Genomic DNA, 18662 nt, shown 5'->3' on the forward strand with positions numbered 1-18662 from the left:
ATGACCCTCTCTGTGATTTCCCTGTGACAGCACTTTGAGGTGCAAATGGTTGTGTTTGTATTTGATTTCTGGATGTTTAAATGGCCATCTTTCTGTGTCACAGGCAAAAACATAAATATAAAACTGCTGTGCTATAATATACCAAATGATGCATGAAGTGATGTTTTCCTGTCACTCATGCGTCCATTATTTTGGTAAATGACAGGTCAGAGTTCCTTGTTCTTATTTTCTCTCTTTGCATCTCTTTCTCAAGCTATTCATACATACATCTCTGCTCCTCCAGCCACTGCTTTCCCCTTGGCACTGCAATGCAGATGTGTCTCACACAGTGGCAGGAAACTTCCATTGAAGACACTTGTGAAAGACGAGCATGAGAGACAGGAGGGAAGCGCATGAAAGAGATAGAGCCAAGAGTAGAAGGAGACAGAAAGTGGTGGGAATATATAATACAAGTAGAAAGGATTTTTCAAGAAAAGTTTGGGGACCAGAATTTGAAAAAGAGAAAACGTAGACAAAGAACAGACATAATCTACGAGGCCTGTCAACACAAATGGTGTCTTTAGCTTCATCAACTAAACAGCGTCGCAAAGCTATCACAGCACCTAACAAATGTTTTGATGTTTTTGAAGTACTACCATGACGGGGGCATTTTCGCTACCACATTTAATTTAAGTGGGTGGAGCCCACGGTTGAACCCTCTTGCTCTTTGCTTTTAAGTGTATTTTTGCACACAGTTTGATTAACGGCGTTGTCTGTAATTTAGATTGGCAGCAGCAGTTGAAGATAGCATTTGTTTTTGGTGCTTCTGTTGTGTCTGGCCTCAGGCTAAAAGTTAATGGAGTTCATAGAAAGAAATGATCAATTATATCAAGAATTAATTGGGCATGTTTAAACGAATGCAAAAACAAATGAATAGCTCAGAGGAACTGTGAGCTGTCCATGTTGGATCTTAATGCCACTCGCTGTATATTTTTAAACAAACCATTAGACATGTCACAACAAAAAGAAGGGCATCTAAATAGTAAGCATAACCACCTAAAAGGGCAAAGTTGATGATGTCTGTATTTCTTAGAAAATATGAGCTTTTGCAAACATTAGCCTACAAACCTAATTATAAAGCTCTAATCTCTAAGATTTCATCTTACTAAACTATGTTTTCATACTATTTTAAATATATTTATTTTTTTCTCAGCAATATCCATCCACATGATACATGTACTGCCACTGCAATACCTTAAATATTTTTTATGCAAAAATCCATATTTTCTGCAAGCCCAACATTTTTTACCATGACATCATAGTTTCCTCCAGATTGAAAAATGATTTGAGTTGTTATAGGGTGTGGCTTGTGACTGAGGTGCATTCAGGAACTTGTGCAGGTTCAGAGTGTGACCCAGGTTATTTTCTGTAATTACAATTTACAGCGTTCCCCTAAATGCCTCGCATACAGACTTTCAGTAGATGCTACGATTTACATTGGTTCCCAAAATAGCTCGCACACAGAGTACCAGTGGACGTTGCAATTGATCTTGTTCCCTAAACGTCTCACGTGCACTTTTATTAATAGATGGGCATATACGTACAGAGAAGCCTCTAGCCCCCACTCTGGTAATGCAATATATGCAACTCGTGTGTGGCCAGAGTTTGAAAAGAGTGAAATATAGCATTCTAATTTTTTTTTTTGATTTTTGATATATTACCTAAATTGAAACCCATAATTTCCACTACCATTGGGACCCCCGCGCTCCGTGACAAGAGACAAACACAGGAAAGCCCAGTATATGGCTGTGCCATGTATGAAGCGCTAGCGGGCTTTTAATTTGAAATGGATACAGGAAGACGCGGCATTCAGCCGCCAATGGTGTAACTTTGATCACTTCCTCCCTCATTTGCATTTATAGAGCAAGCAACAGCGGTCCAACCACAAATAATTTTTAATTTACATAATTAACATGCACGTTTCTTTTCAGCTGAGTGTGAGAGTCTGTGCTGTGTTTTGCTGTCATTGACTGTCATGCTAGTTTCTCTCCTGTCTTCCACTCTTTCTGTGCTTCAGGGAGCGAAACAGAGGATAGAACGGTGAAGTGAGGTAACATTACTTGGGTAGAAGTTGTCATTGAGTGAAACTCGTGGACTGCATGTAAAAGTGGACATAGCTTCTGGGTCTGAAAAGTGAAGCCAATACACAAGTGCCTTGAAATGCAATACCACCAAGTGCCACTAGGGGTGACCTCACAAAAGCCTGTGACCCCTTAGACTTCAACTTCTTTTATGAAATACAAAATCAATATTTTTTTTTCCATTTGTTATTATGGTGTCATTCGCTTAATTCGCTTCTTCTGATCCGTGTTCAGGTGGTCCAGTTGAAAATATTTCCATGTTTAGATATTTGGCCTCAAAGAGCGATTTATTTCGGGGGAGTCTCTGGTTTGATTGTCAGGGCTGGAGTGCAGACAGGGTTCCACTGTGGGTGGGTGAGGCGTAATGTCCTTGGGTTCTCAGTCAGACCCAGTCAACCCCACTGCTCATGTCCGGCTCCATAAAACCAAGATGGCGAAATGACACGACTGACGCGTCAAATGTATCGATATATCGTAAAAACTGACTTATTCGCTCAGCCCTAAGCATTATACATTCATTATGTGTTCTATGCAGAGGTATTTCTGTTTTTTTAACCAGCATTAACATTGTGCTATTTACTGCTTTGGCTAATAACCAGTTTATTGACCAATTTATAGCTTGCTTCCTCCTTTAGTTCCCAAATCAGCCTTTTAGCAACACTGCACTGGATCAGTGGCTTCTGTACAACAAAATGAGACAAAGTAGGTTGTGGCAGTTTGTTCCCTCCAGTCTCTCATAAACACTTTCCTGTCACTGAGTTTCCAGATGGCCACGCTCCTCTGTATCCCACAGTTCATAGCTCTAAACTTCCTAGCGCACACATTTACATCGGGTCACTGCTTACTCCGACATGGTAGAGGAAGAAGAGCTCTAATCCTACCCAGCATGCCTCCTTGGAAATGTTTTTCTATGCAAATGGTTGTTTTTTTGTGTGTTTTTTTATGGCCCACAGTGAGTGGTTTGGTTGCAAGTGTGTGCACCCAGTAGGGGTACGGTAACAGACATGTGGCTGCAGCTCTTTGGGGAAGTGACCTCCTGAACAGCCTCGATTCAGGTTTCCTGGCTGGTGACTGGTTGTGAAGAAACACAGGAGTGAACTTTAAAGGATCTGTTCAGAGGTCTACACCACTTTTATTCTGTGTTTAATTGGATCGGAGAGCAATCACTCTCTGCCCTACAAATCCTTGGTAAAGCTGTGCTTTACAATAGAGCCATAATTGCAGGAGTTTAATTGCCTGCCAATGCTCTGCTCCCACTGCCTGCTTACATTGAAGAGCCCAATAATTAGAAACAGGGAGAAATTAGGTGGCAATTTTGTCTTGGCAATTATCATAATGCAAAAGAAGTGCCATTAGTATTGTTAGCCCCACAGTACATAATCCTTTGACACTGTCAAGTCCCTCTCTTAGCTGCTGGGTACAACAACTCTTGATTTCCCTGTAGCCTTTGCACTCCCTCAGTCACTACTTTAGTCATCAGCTATCCAGGCCAGCCAGTACACTCGCAGTCAAACTAGCAGACTGAACACATCATGCCTGAAGTGCTCGGAGGATTAGAAGCTACAGCATTAGCAGTCTGTTTCCTTTAAAGGTATATAAATTGGGTGTTAATCCTCTTCCACCATGTCAACCATGAAATTGTGTTTGATATAACAGAAAAATGAACACAGTTGACAGATATTGTATTTGTACCACACTGGCATTTCATTTTGTTTCACTGGATTTTCACAACTATGATAGGCTGCAGTTGTAGAAAAAATATTATACACCTGGTAATTTTAGCAGATGGAAAATGACAGGGGGATATAGGCGGATCCTATCTGCTTGTAAATCAGTGAAACTTACTGAATTTTAGGATCTGCGTAAGAAATGTGCTTTACTGTAGGTTTACCATGTCTTCAGACAGCTAACCATTTTCGAGACATCGAACAATGTATTTATTGTTGCCTCTAATCATTTCCTAAACTGGAACAAAATGTGACTCTTTTGACCTTTTTTAGACCTTTAAAGATGGCCTTATATATACACGTTATATATAACAGTTTAACTTCAATGAGTACACAGACATGTGCACAAATAACAATCGTTTTTGAATATTCAGATTTATCCACATTCTAACCTATTGATCTCTATGACAGGGGCACATTGTGATCGCGATTCAGTACTTCTTTTTCTCTTTAACAAAGAGTGTTTTCTTTTGATAATTTAAATCATGACCCATGGACAGAATATGTGAAGTGAATACATACGTAGATCACAACATAATTACTTTTGACAGGCGGTTTTAAGAGTGTTTTGATTGGACTTTGCTAATTGGTTGTGCTGATAGGATATATATCTAAGTGTAGCATAGATTCAAGTGTCAAACTTTGTGTTATCCAAAGGTAAGTAGAGTTGCGTGGGTTCCTTGAAGACGTTTCACTTTTCATCCAAAAGGATTGGCAGGTCTAACTGCCCCCAAAACAAAACGGGAGATGTAAACGGTTGGTCATTCAACATAATCACTCGTATGTATTAAGCACCAATATTATCTATGTTATCAGCTTGAGATGTCATTACTTTGCCATCTGAAGAAAGTTTCTCACATACTTCAGACAATATCTGGCTTTCTTTTTCCACTTGTTTTTTTTCTCTAACTTTGTCATATTGATCAATACTCTCACATAGAGGATATTGATCAAGTGGCATAGAAAACTGGCTATAGCTACTATGAACTATGTCACAGTGAACTGTGGGTATTGAAGTATGTCGAGTAACTACATGTGACTCACCCTGGCCTTTTGAACAGATCATTTAAAATATTTACTTTTTGAACCGGGGTGTTCACTGTACAATATTTAAATTCACAAAGCATATTTTTTACCATTAAAATAAAATACAGCCTAGCATAAGCATTTGAACACATGTTTTGAACACACAATAATTATTTTAGATACTTTTATTGTGAAATATTCTAGAAATGTTGCTACTCAATACTGACACAAAGCCTGAAGGACTACAAACATGATTTGTTAAGTACTCCATTTTAATGTGTTTCTGCTATGTTGATTTGATCATGTTTCATTCAGACAACTCTGCTTGGTTAATTCATGTTAGACACCTTTTCATAGTAGAAGGGGTCACTTCACACAACTTCTGTCCTCTTAAGCCTTTTGCGGTTAGTTAAAACATCTGTCTGTGTTCTTTCACAATCTGGTTATGCAGTCCTTTGCAAACCAGCCTTTAAGCATTTTTTCATGTGAATCCACACTAGCAGATGCTGACTATTGTGTTTGCCACCCAGTGGGAACTGACCCTGGAAACTACACATACAGTGACATAATGTGCATACTATGTTAACGTCGTTACACAGCTGACTTTATGACGGCAGGCAGCTGCTATCGGCATGGTTGATATCAGGCGGCTTGTCACTACTTCTTTGCTCAGCAGTTGGCTAAAAGTTTACACTTGACGTCTCACAATGAATAAGCTGCTGTTCTGTAACTTTAATTTTGTCCATTTTTTTTTTTTATCCTGTATTACTGGCCAAATTCAGATTGACCCTTCCTCTGTGTTATCCTAAAAAAACAGTATAACATTTGCATACTGTAAAGATATTCCTTTTTTTTCATGAATGAATGCCATATACGGTCATAGGTTGTAAGTAGACCAGAGGTCTTCAACGGGGGTCCGCGACCCCTAGGGCGTCAGCGTAGGTACTGCAGGGGGTCCGTGAAATTTTTGGTTGATTAGACAACCAAAAAAAACAATTAATGTGTATTTAAATGTCTCTAAATACACATTAACATGAATCCAACATATTGTAACGAATGGATAAATGGAGGCAGAAGATGTTATCTTTCAGTCAGAAATGCACACATTCAGCAACACACAGTAGCTCTCTCAAGCTGGGCACCGGTTCACTCAGCGCGAGACAAGCCTGGACCTGTCCCTCCAAGCCTCCTGCACTCCTCCAGTTTAATATAAAAAAAAATGTTTTATGCAATACAGTGAACCCTCGCTATAACGCGGTTCACCTTTCACGGTCTCGCTGCTTCACGGATTTGCATCATGCATTGAAATCACATTACGACTATATGTAACCTAGATATATTTAATGTCCAGTTCTATCTATTTCAATTGTAAAATAAAGGTTACTACTTCACGGATTTCGCCTATCACGGTTTCTATTTGGAACGTAACCCCCGCGAAAAACGAGGGTTCACTGTATATATATATATATATATATATATATATATATAGTAGGGGGTCCCTGGTCCATCTCTCTATCAGTTTGGGGGTTCTTGGCCTGAAAAACATTGAAGACCCCTGAAGTAGACTGTAAACATAATGCAAACTGTTGACTGAATGTATAAATAAACAGGATCTTTGTTTAGGATATTAAAATGATCTGATAACTGCTAGAAAATTGCATAAAATTTTATCCACACGTGTTAATGGTCCAACCTCCATTTGAACGCAACACTGGGGGCACAGTGACACAGATAAGAGGATGTGCATGGCCTGTTTGTCTACGGAACCAACTTTGTTGTACGAAGCAGTTAAGTAGCATGGCGTTATCTCTGTGTGGAAAAGAAGAGGTGCTAATACACGTCTAAATAATGAAGAGAAAATGACTTTGGGAATCAGGAAGTCCTTCACCATTAATGTTGAACAACTCTCAGTGGCTCTCAAGCAATCAAGCAATGGGATTTACAAAAGATTTTAATTTGGATGCATTATCCGAACTCCTTACAGACCAAAAGGCAGGCAATTGCTCTCACAAAAGATATGCACTGATAAGTTTGAAGGTCAACAAGCTGCTGCAGTGGAGATATCAGCAGCTGGTCTGTACCACCAGCAGTCAGTCACAGTAAAATACAACACACACTTAACTTATACATAAACATTAGAGGGCGACCAGGTGGCATAAACACTATCAAACACTAAAACCGAGTGTACAATTAGCCTTTTTCACTCCTCATCAAAGTTTACGATCAGCGAAATGCTTCTGTTTCATCACACATTTGAAACTCGCGAAGAGCACGGCTTACAATTTCTACATGCCATAAAGGAGAACAGCTAATGAGAGCCTATGTAGAGAACAAAAGAGGGATTAATGAACAACGTGGTTTGAAGAGACGAGGCAGCCGTCGCCCGAACCCTTTACACTGTATGCATATACTAGGTGAGAATATTTTGAGGCTTTCACACGTTGCCACGGTATTGAATGGTCTGTGCCGCGCTTGGAGGAGCTTTCTGCTGATGGAATCAAAACCCCTTTCACAGATTCAAATGAGGTGCACTCAGCTGTGATTGGTATTGGAAAAGCATTTGTCGGAACAGAGGCTCACAGAAGGCTTCTTAAATACAAGGCAATCACAGTGTCTAACGCAGAGACGAGGCGAGAGGTGTGCCCGGACTGCAGAGTGGAAAACAGGACAAAGGATTATGATGGTAATAAGCAGTAAACCAAAACAAAGTCATCCCCTGATCCCTCATTCGCTCTCTCTCCCTCTGTCTCTGTCTGTTTCTATCTCTCTCACCCCTAAATCCTCTAATACGCTCTCTCACTCTTTCCCTCCCTCTCTCTGCATCATACTCACCACATATTGACAGTACCCATTTTTTCACTGTGCCTGAGCTACAATTTAAAACTCATTTCTCATTATTTGCGCTGAATCCTTACACACACAATTTCTAATCTGTCGAGGCCATGATGGCTGCTGGCAGAAGCAGAGGCTCTTTATGCAGATGCCCGGCTGTACACCTATACGCAATGTCAACTCTTGCACACCCGGCTGGCCTTATTTTATTACAGGCGTCAGCAAATCTGCATGCCGTCAACTGTGAACCTTTGTGCTAATGTCTTTTTTTTCTCCTCCCACTCTCGCTGAGCTTGTGGTGTACAGACTGAAGGCATTTTTACATCCCAGCGATAATGTGCGAGTACAGATCAGAAACTATTTCTAGCTCACAAGCTTTCAGAGATACCCTCATGTGACAGACCTGAGAGATACTGTAGATACTGCAGGCTTGGGAAGCGAAGGACAAGGTGGCGGTGCATGAGCCCGGGTGGCTGCGGTGGGACAGAGTTTACAAACCTTTAATTTGGCCTCTTTAATGAAATGTTGTCGCGGCTTCACTGCATCCCAAAGTGGCTCTCCTCCTACTTTCCCCCACATCTTTCACAGACACTGGAAGGTTGTGTGTGTGTTTGTGAGAAAGAGAGTGAGAGGGACAGGGAACAGAAGCAGCCATTATTATGCCTGCAACAACAGGGGTTGGCAGTGGTGAAAAGAGAAGAAAAAAGGGGAGAAGATTGTGTCTGGAATTGTCCAAGTGTGGCAGTAGTGGTCCTCAGTCACTTTATCAGTGCCACAGCCGCACGTTTTCCTCCCATCTATCTGCCCGGCGACTACTCTTCTGCCCTCTCAGAGCAGAACAAACACTCGCATGGCTGTGGATGGCTCAACACAATCACCAACCTTTTTTTTTTTTTCCCCACCTATGCTGCTCACGCTATCTCTTCACTCAACATCGCTCTTTGCTAAATGCTTTTTTTTTTCTCTTTCGATCACTCAATCCCATCATATTTGTAGAAGTGCAGAGTACTGAAAAATTGCTACACTTCACCTCCTCTGCACATTCTATTTCTATCTGTTCACTTAACATCAGGGCTGGGTGTAAATATCCCACCATGTCAGGTTACCTAGAGGATTTCTTAGAAAGGGATTTGGGTTTGTACACACAAAATAAGACTTTGGACGTTTATCTGGAAAGCAGATACAGCTTGTGAGGCAGAACATTTGTCTTTGGCCTTTGGATTTTCTTTCCAGAAATTGTACTGCATCCCACATAGGTTTCAGATAATAGCTTCTCCATACTGAGAATGTTCGACGAGTTGCTCTAACCCCATAATTGGGTTATTTGGATTGGAGTGCACGGTGTAAAGCAGACTGTGTTCAGACAGTCTTATATGATGCAGTCTTTTTCTGCATGGATATATCTCCAAACAAACAAGGCTGTATTGGCAAACCATACGCCTAATGCATGCTACCTTCTAATTGTACTGTCATTGGTTGATTTTTTTTTTTTATATAATGAATTATTTGCATTATTAGCATTCTGTAACATCTCTGATGATTCACCAAGCTTCTCATAAACACCAGCACTGTAGGCTACAGTCAGTTAAGAATGAAATGCTAGTTGCTATAGTGTGGAATTTGTTTTTACCTGCATAGGCAGGCTGTCTAAGTTGAGGCTACGTATGATATTTGCTGTGGCTCACCGACACTGATTAGATTTACTGCTGCATCAAGGGAGCAACAGTTATGACGTGGAGTATTTTGACCCTACGTAGTACCAAAGTAGTTCGATCTGTGCAATATAAGTATCTAAGTTAGATGATGTGGTAGGTGCTCCTTTTTTGTGTCTGCTGAAATACACTGAAATACATTTAAAAAAAAATTTAAAAAAAAAGTTCAGAGGCAGAAGACTGACTTTGTGGCCGTCATCATAAGAGCGAAGAAGTTAAAGATGGTCACCATACAGGACAGGCAATTGTGCTCACACTGTGGGAGGGAGAAGCCAAAGAGGTAGATACAGAGAAGGAGAACCATTTTAAAGGATTTGTGTGGTTAGCATTGCAGCAGTGCATCCACAGTTACTGGTCAGTAGATCGCATCAGTTAGATGTCCTGGCATGAGTTAACCACACGTACCTATTTGACCTCATAAATCTGATGTTGCCAGCATTCTCAGGCCCTTTCTGGTTTTGCTGTCCTAAAATTTGAAGCGAAAGTTCACCAGCAGAATTGACGCAAAAGTGCAAGTTAAAAGGAATTTCGCTTGCAGTTTGCGACGTCTGTGCATTAAATATGAAGTTGGGGCCTGCAGCCTGTTAGCTTAGCTTCGTACAAAGACTGGAAACAGCTACAATTAGCCTGTCAGCCAGCTTCTCTGAAGCCAACTAATAAGCATTCTAATTTTTTTGGTTTGTGCAAGAAAGTATTAAACCTACAATATGTGCCGAGTTATTTGTTGGCTCTGAGCAGTTACCGGGCAGTCAGCAGATACTTCATGAACTTACTGGTTGTCTCTGATAAGTGCTCCAGCACAACCTCGTTTTTTTTGTACGGATTAAACAGAGCCGGGTTAGCTGTTGCCCCTTGTTTCCAGTCTTTGTGCTGAGCTAACTGGCTGCTGGCCGTTGACTTATATTAAAACAGATATGAGAGGTATTGATCTTCTCATCACAATCTCCCAGACAGAGACAAAGCATATTTTCCAAAATGTGTTGGAAGAGATCATAAAACCTCAAATAGGAAAATATGTTAATTATGTGTCTTTTTTTTCTCAACCACAGTGGTCCTAAGTTTAATGATCTGAACATTCACAAAATGTGTAGTGAATATTTCCTCTGACATTTTGTGCCAAACTACATAAGTAGACCACGTTATTGTGGGTAAAATTGCTGGATGAGTCATTTGTTCATCAGTCATCTCTTTGAGGCTCATGTCTTGGTTATGGCTTTAGGCCTGTAAAAGCACAGACTTTTAAAAATGCAGTACTGTTTCTAAAATCCACTCAGCGCTACAGTAACTAGTTTGTCATTGGTACACAAAGCAGCATACCAAAACAAACTAAACAGAGAATGCGATGAGCTTGAGTGGATAATTGATCAGGTTGAAATTACCAATGGATTTTTGCAGAACTTGTGCCTGAAAATCTATTGTGCTTCAGGTCATCTATTGGGAATCATAGAGGTATGTAATACAGTGAAATGGGCACAGAAAACAGTGTTAATAATCTATTTACACTTCAACCCCCTTTCCATTGATTTCCATTCATGGCACGCACCATCTGACAAGCACCACCTCCCTGAAGGACTTCAATTCGTTTTAGAAGCCTCACAGGCTTTTCAACAGAAACAATCAACTTGTTATGTGTTATATTATTCTATGTCTTATACACACTGTATTTGTGCTTGGTTACTTGTTGGTTAGTAAGAAAAAATATATGTATTTTAAACCATCAATTCTAAATGTTTTGCAGGAGATACTGGTATAGCTGTGTTTTGAATTTTGTGGTACTTTTATATAAAGCATATTATGCTTGTATCTGTATTTAGGGCTTTACATATGTAAGTGTAGCATGTTCTTGCATATGTATGTATGTATGTATGTATGTATGTATGTATGTATGTATGTATGTATGCTTGTTTGGATGAGTTCTTATTGGGTAAAGTAGGCAGCTGTGTGTGTATTTGTTAATATCCAGTTGAAGTGAGCAATTTTTGATAATTAGATAAGTCATGTAATAAAAAGACCTGCCTCTCTGCCTTTATGTTGGACTTTTGTTTTTTCTATAAATATATAGATACAGTCCATTGCTTTTTTTTTTTTTTTTTTTTTTTTTTTACATATCAAAATTATGCACTGGTGAATCTTCTTCAATGAAAACATCTTTGGCCGAGTGTAAAAAGTCCAGATGCCTTGTGAACCTGGCAACAAAGAAGAGTTACCACTTCACTATATAAACATACGTTTAAAAATTTAAAAAAATTTAAAAAATCAGAGTATATTTAGCTGTTTTTGAGGAAATCCAGGTTCTGCTTATTTGAAATTTTTACTTTTTTTAAATCGTGATTTAAAAGTTATTAATTATACTTTATGAATTGCTGCTAATTGTGAGTGCTTTTGAAAAAAAAATTCTGCATACTTTTACATAAAAATTCTTAAATTATCCAGGCTTCCACACCTGTTATGAGGAATTGTGTGTGCATGATTTGTGTGCACAGACACGTTGAATGTGTGAGCATACTGTAACTTCTTCACCTGCACCTTCTTTCAATCATGTACACACCAGTTTGTGTGTGTGTGTGTGTGTGTGTGTGTGTGTGTGTGTGTGTGTGTGTGTGTGTGTGTGTGTGTGTGTGTGTGTGTGTGTGTGTGTGTGTGTGTGTGTGTGTGTGTGTGTGTGTGTATTTCACCGCAGCTCTGTCTGTCTGCCTTTAAAGAGGCTGTGAATGATCTTATTTAGTGTGCGCTGATTGCTGCTTTAACCTGCCGGCCACGCTGGCTGCTGCTGCATTAATAATCGCAGGGAGCCAGGAGAGCTGGCGAGGCCCGCACCTTGTTCACCGCCCGCTCGCTTGCTATCTCCACGGTACCAAGGAAAGAGCCAGCAAACAGCAGGGGAAGTGTGGCGGAAAATTACAGTCTTCACATGCCAGCCAGAAAGGCTGCTGCTACTGCTCGGTGGGGGCCAGTGCTGTGTGAAGAAGACAGAGGAATTGGGAGGACGTTTAAAGTACAATGCCTGTGTGGAGGCAGGGGTGTGTGTGTGTGTGTGTGTGTGTGGGGCAGGGGGGATCTTCTACTTTTGTCCGTGTTTATATTGAAGATGTATTGGCCTCTCTTCTTGAAGGGTGTAGTTTAGGATCAGGTCTTTGCTTAAGGTTTGAATTCAGTTTGGCTATATACTGTAGGTTAATTTAGGGTCAGCTTTGAATTAAGTGTTCCTGCACATTTAGGGAATCGAACGCAAATAAATTTAGCCAGTGCATATATAAGCATACACATTTCTTCCCAAAATCCAGAGACATGCAGGTTCAGTGAACTGGAAATTGTAAATTGGCTTTTGGTGTGAATGTGAGCATTTTATCGACGCAAGTTAGACCTGAGACCTGTTCAGTGTGACCTAGTGCATGCTGGGACAAGCTCCAACCCCCGTGACCCTGCTCAGAATAAGTTGGTTCAGAAAATAGATAGATGAATAATTTTGCATGCTGGTATTGTATGTGTGATATTTCAAGGAGAGAGAGAGAGAGAGAGAGAAGGCAAGAAACAGAAACGCAGAGGGAGGCAACAAAGCGGTCCACCAACAGACGTCTTTTGTGTCAATATTAACTGGATGGGTTGAAACTGCTGCCCTTTTTAAGCGTGGCCAACAATTCCCTCTTTCAGTCCAGTCCAGACGACATTTTGATTGGTTGTGTGAAGATTAAAGCTTTGCACTCTCTGCCAGGGAGAACAGTATAATTGATATTTCAGCTCTGGGCAAACTTGCTCTCGTAGGCCAGTGGCTGTTTCAGCAGAAAATTAATGTTAGCACAGCTTGGTGGCAGAACGGTCGGCAAGTTTCAGGAAATATACTCTGAGTTGGGTCTCTCCGGTCCACTGGTTTCTACTGCTATTCTCTGGGCGTAAAATGAACATCCTGTGCTGGGAAAATGGGTGTCGCCTTTGTGTGCATGCACGCAAACACACACACGAGCATTTTACTGCAAATTATCTGTGCTAATGGTAGCGAAGCTTAGAGACGTTGGGTGCTATAATTGTAGTGGGCAAGTGATTTTTCATAATGATGATTAAAACTATAGAAATGCTTGTTTCATGACACTCACTTTTGCCCTTGATCTTATAATGCCAAAATGTTAGAATACATTTTAAGATGTCAAGGGCACTTAAAAAAAAAAAAAAAGAATGCAATGAGAGTCTGATGAGGATTTAATCAGCCCTGGTCCTTCCCTGTAATATCAAGTTGCTTAACATTGAGGAGCATCTCTTGGCTACTTCATTAACACATGCATCATTCAGCCAGTCTGAAGAACATAAAACTCGACCCAGCATGAAACAGCGCAGGAGTCATCGTTCCGGTAGCACCCTCATGGTGCACTTGTCCTGAATGGGCCATTTACGTGGACACAGGGGATTAGGCAGACGATGGCAGCCGAGGTCCTCGTATTGGTGCAGTGTGACTCGGACCACATTAACACGACATTAGTCTCATTTCCATTCCGACGGCGTGCGCTTCCACACAACACTGGAGAGCGCGACCATAATCATTGTGACCCTCATGGTCCAGCCTTTCATTTCCTGTCGCCATTCAAACCTTCCTTATCTATCGCTATCGCTCTCTCTCTCTCTCTCTCTCTTCTCTGGTTTTCATTCTTGCCCTTTCTCCGCTGTGTTTCTTTTTTCCCTCCCTGTCCTTGCCCCCGCACACCCCATTCTCTGCCCTCCGTCTCCTCTTTTTCTTTCTTTCCTTCTTGTTCCACATCAGCGGCTGGGTGAAGCCTCCCGCGTCACGCCTGGCTGCACTCCCCTTAATTACCATGTATTCTTCTTTAGCTAATAAAAAACGCTGATGAAACCGATTACATGGCAGCAGGGCTTTGTATGGAGTTGGATTTAGGCATGAATTGAGTGTGAGAGAACAATAGTTGAAGAGAGGGACACTGAAAAAAGAGAGATAAAAGGGGAGAGACGGTAGCGGAGAGAAAACTGCAGACAAAGGGTTTTGAGTGAGATGGGAAGAGAAGGATGAGAGGAAAGGAGGAGACGGAAAGAGACAGAAAAAGGAATGGAAACGGTGGATGGGGGAAAAGAAAAAAAAAGAAAAAAGGAATGGTTTGGGCAGTAACCCGTTTGTTGTCTTTGTTGTTGTTTGGGTCAGAGATGCTTTAGGCCCTGAGGGAACTTCCTCATCTTATCACAGTGAGCAGACGGCTGGCACATCTTTCTCATTACTAGCCGCTCAGTTATAGATTACTCCTGCCTTACTCCTCTCCCCAGCCACAGGCATTCTCTGTTACAGTCTACAGAGCCACGCTTGCACCAAACACAGTTTGAACTCCTGAATATAGACTTTGCCTTTTCATTTCCCTTTCATGAGAATTAAGTCACTCTGTCTGTCCATGTAATTGCAGTTTCAACAGAAACCAACTGTGGCTTGGAGGAGAAAATGAATTAAGGCTTCTTGCTTGATTGAAAAGCTTTCTGAGAGAAGCTGAGTAGCTGGTTCATGATACACCCTTTCTCTTTGCTTTACATGGTGTTCCTGCTCAGCTGGATGGAGTGCTGCTTGTGAAGTTTCAAACTCGATGCATACGCGTTTTCCAACACACACACAAGACGTGTTTCAACAATTTGTTGGCTGTAGCAGTTGAGATACCAACAACTTGGCATATGTTATTTATGATAAGCGTGAAAAGTTTTTCTCGTTGCATTCTTGAAGGATTGTCTTCCAAGAATAAAAGATTGGCTGCTGCAGCAAAGTCACCTCTAATGTAAATAGTTATAGCCAAAATATAGACACCATTTCTGTTTATGTATTATATTTTCATGAATATTTACATATATGTCTATGTGTCTGGCGGGCAAAGACTCACATATTCCCAATCAACAAGTAAGAGCACGAACTAAGTACCCACTACTCGTGCAATTTTCTGTGTGAATATCTCGGTCCATTAACAACAGAATAGTACTACACAACAAGCGTTGATGCACACAGATGCTTCGGAACAAGCTGTGCCATTACCGGTTTGTTGTCCTATTTCATGACCCCTTTTCAATGAATACGGAAGCCCTGTGAGGCATCCTCCACATTTACATGTTAATGTTTGCAATTTGTAAACATAAATTGAAAATGTCAGAAGCTCAATAGCTAAATGGAGATAAGTAAACACATTATTGAAACGCTGTGGCCACTTAAAGTCGGACCCCCATTCCACACAAAAGCCGACAATTATTAGGAGGAGGAGAAGGATGAGGAGGAGGTAAGAGGAGGAGGAAGAAGACAAAGAGGAATAAGAAAGCGAAAAAGAGGGCAGGGGCGCTTTAATTCGCACAGCACGTACTTGCCGAGGGGGTGAGACGATTAGGTTTGTGATGAGAGGCAGCAGTGTGACGGAGAGGGCATGGGGGGTGTCAGGATGAGCGAGGATGAGGGAGATGAGAAAGAGAGAAGTATTATCTCGCTGTACTTTTACAATGCCACACATGCATTGGCACAGATACACACTTATATGTGATATGTGATACATGTGCAAGCACTTACATCAACTTGTGCATAATTACAACCACGCGTGTGCTCTTAAAATGCACACATACGTTCACACTGTCAATCTCTTCCTCTCTTTCAAACACACACACACAGCCGTGCACACAGTCAGTGGAGAAGAGGAGTCAGTGCAGTCGCACCTGGTTCCCCTCGCTGCACGCACATTCATCACTCAGTCGTGGGCCTGACAGAACCCTCTGCCCCACAGGCCATGGGCGCACACACACACACACACACACACACACACACACACACACACACACACACACACACACACACACACACACACACACACACACACACACACACACACACACACACACACACACACACCCCAGCACTACCATAAAGCAGCAAAACTGCCTTCAGGCCAGACTTGCTTCTAAACACTTATGCTGTTGTACACTGATAGTAAAGTAAACTGTTCATTTTACTTTATTGAAAGTAAGCAATGCTTTTGGAACCATGAAGAATATGTACAGAATGGTTTGTGGCTTGAAGGAATAGTTAAACATTTTGGATATATGCTCATTCACTTTTTGCTCGATTAATAGGTTAATGCTAGGGATGGGTATTTCAAGCAAAACTACCATTCGAAATTCGCTCTGAACTATTAGATTTTTCTTTGAATATTTGATTTTTGTACACTATGTTGTTATGTTGACTGAATTAAAAAGGTGAAACCCTATCATATGCAACACACACACGAGAGTTATTTAGTTGCTCACTGTCAAATAAGGCAAGCATTAGGGTGCATTTTGGATTTAATAACTTAACTAATAACTTTGCGACATGAATGTGGAGTATTTGTTTATATTTTATAGACCATTGCCAATAGACTTAAGTCAGCAGGACAGAGCACGGAACTCCAGCACTAACAAACAGGACCGGCTGACCAGCACACTCACACTTTTGAAACCCACTAGCCAACTCTATCTTTGTGAATAAGTTAACTCGATCCACAGACATAATCATTTCAGTGGCCTTCACTGGTAACATTAGGAGAGAGATGTTATTTGTACACAGGCAGCAGACTGTAACATACACATTTCAAATTAAGGCAGTTACCTCGTTTAAAATTAAAAGCTTTGTATTTTGTTTGCTCAGAAGACCTTCAACAAAATGAGTTCGCTCATAGCTGCAAATTAAAATTCATATTTCCTTTCATTGATTCACTAAAACCCTAGAATTACTGCTCATCTTTCCATTTATTTTATCAAAATTTGATTTTGAATCAAATTGGAATTAAATTGTAGGTTCCCAAAGATTACAGTTACTGTTGTCTTCTCATCTGCCTCTTGGCAAAAAAGGAAATTAGGGTAAGTTTAATTTGATAGCAAAGATACAGATATAATGGCGGCAAACATGAATGCTCTGGTCTGAGAACCTGCAGCTGACCATTTAAAAAAAAAAAAAAAAAATTGTCTCAGGGTTGTAATGGTACACAAAATTCAATTTTTTTTAATGAAATGGTTCAGTAGTTTTTTCAGTAACTTTTTGGTATTACAGAGAAAACAAACCAAGAAAAAAAGCTGCATGTTTTTTTTCCACAAATGTAAAAAAAAAAAAAAAAAAAAAAAAAGGAATATTATAGAGGTTAGGTTGTTGTATGTACACTAAGTATAATTTCTGTAATGTGTGTTGGGCTTCAGTAGAAGCCCCAAGGTTACGTGTTAATGACAGTGACCAGGGATTAAGCCATTCCAGCAGGTTGAATGTCTTTATTATTCTGCACCAAACACAGTGTTTGTGTGTGAAAGTGGCTGCAGACACTCAGCCGTCATCATGGGAGGCAAATGTCATCTCGCAACAGAGAAAAGACAAGCTGTTATTACTCTGAGGAATGAAAGATTGTCTTCCTGAGAAAAACTGTCAAAAAACAATATCTTGGAGCTGTGTGTCTTACACCATCAAAAAGCATCCAGAAAATGGCAAGAACTTTACTTGTGGAAAATCTAGAGTTGTTTGTGAAACATAAACACCCCTAACAATTGTTATCCACTGGCTTATTTACATATCTAAAGGCACAGCAACTTCAAACTTGTATCACTTTACAGATATTTAGAGAATTTACAATTGGATGAAACCAAAACATTTCATGGTAAAAATATTACATGGACACTTTCTCTTTGTGTGTCCTCTGAAGCACACGCACACAGGCAGTAAAACAGAATTTGCTCAAAACACAGCATGTGTGTCTGTGTCTCAATTTACAAGCACACGTCAAATGAGTAATGGTCTATCGTACATCAGCTATGGCAGTGTTACCTGTCCAGCTTAGTCCTGCTGCTGTCTGAGTAGATGAAAGATAATCAAAGGGTTTTGGTTTCCAGAACTAATGCTCATAAGTAGCTCCATTTACAGTAAAGAGCTGGCTTGAGAAGTAATTGTTTCTCAGAACCTCCCATGTCCATTCATAAACATAATTTAGCTTTCCTGATTTTTGCGCAAGCAAAAACTGCTGGATTACAAGGCAGGGTTTTCCAGGCACATTTACCTGTCAGATGCATCGCAGTCAAACAGCATTTTTGTAAAAAAAAATGTTGGCTCATTCAGATCATTTCCCCTGTCATTATTTTGTCTTCTTCTCTTTCACATGGTCCCTCTGATTGGTGGGGTACAGTTGTCATCTCAACTGATTAACTTCAGCAGTTTTCTTTTCATGCGCTTCTTTGCGTCTTCCACTTGAAAAAAAAAAAAGCCCGTGAGTGCAGTT

At 40.6% G+C, this 18662-nt stretch overlaps 1 long non-coding RNA gene across 1 annotated transcript in view; it reads right to left on the bottom strand.

Moving 5' to 3' along the window:
- LOC138616265 (uncharacterized) overlaps window positions 1-11519 on the bottom strand; it is a 244587-nt gene extending 233068 nt beyond the window's left edge. Inside the window, exon 1 of the long non-coding RNA XR_011310589.1 lies at window positions 11484-11519. This is a non-coding gene — a long non-coding RNA (uncharacterized lncRNA). The remainder of the gene's footprint in view (window positions 1-11483) is intronic.
- Window positions 11520-18662: the final 7143 nt, after the last annotated feature.

This window comes from Brachyistius frenatus, unplaced genomic scaffold (assembly GCF_029030835.1).
Source record: "Brachyistius frenatus isolate BFR_SWC_R1_liver_20210118 unplaced genomic scaffold, ASM2903083v1 Contig_9, whole genome shotgun sequence".
NCBI classification, from domain to species: Eukaryota; Metazoa; Chordata; class Actinopteri; family Embiotocidae; genus Brachyistius; species Brachyistius frenatus.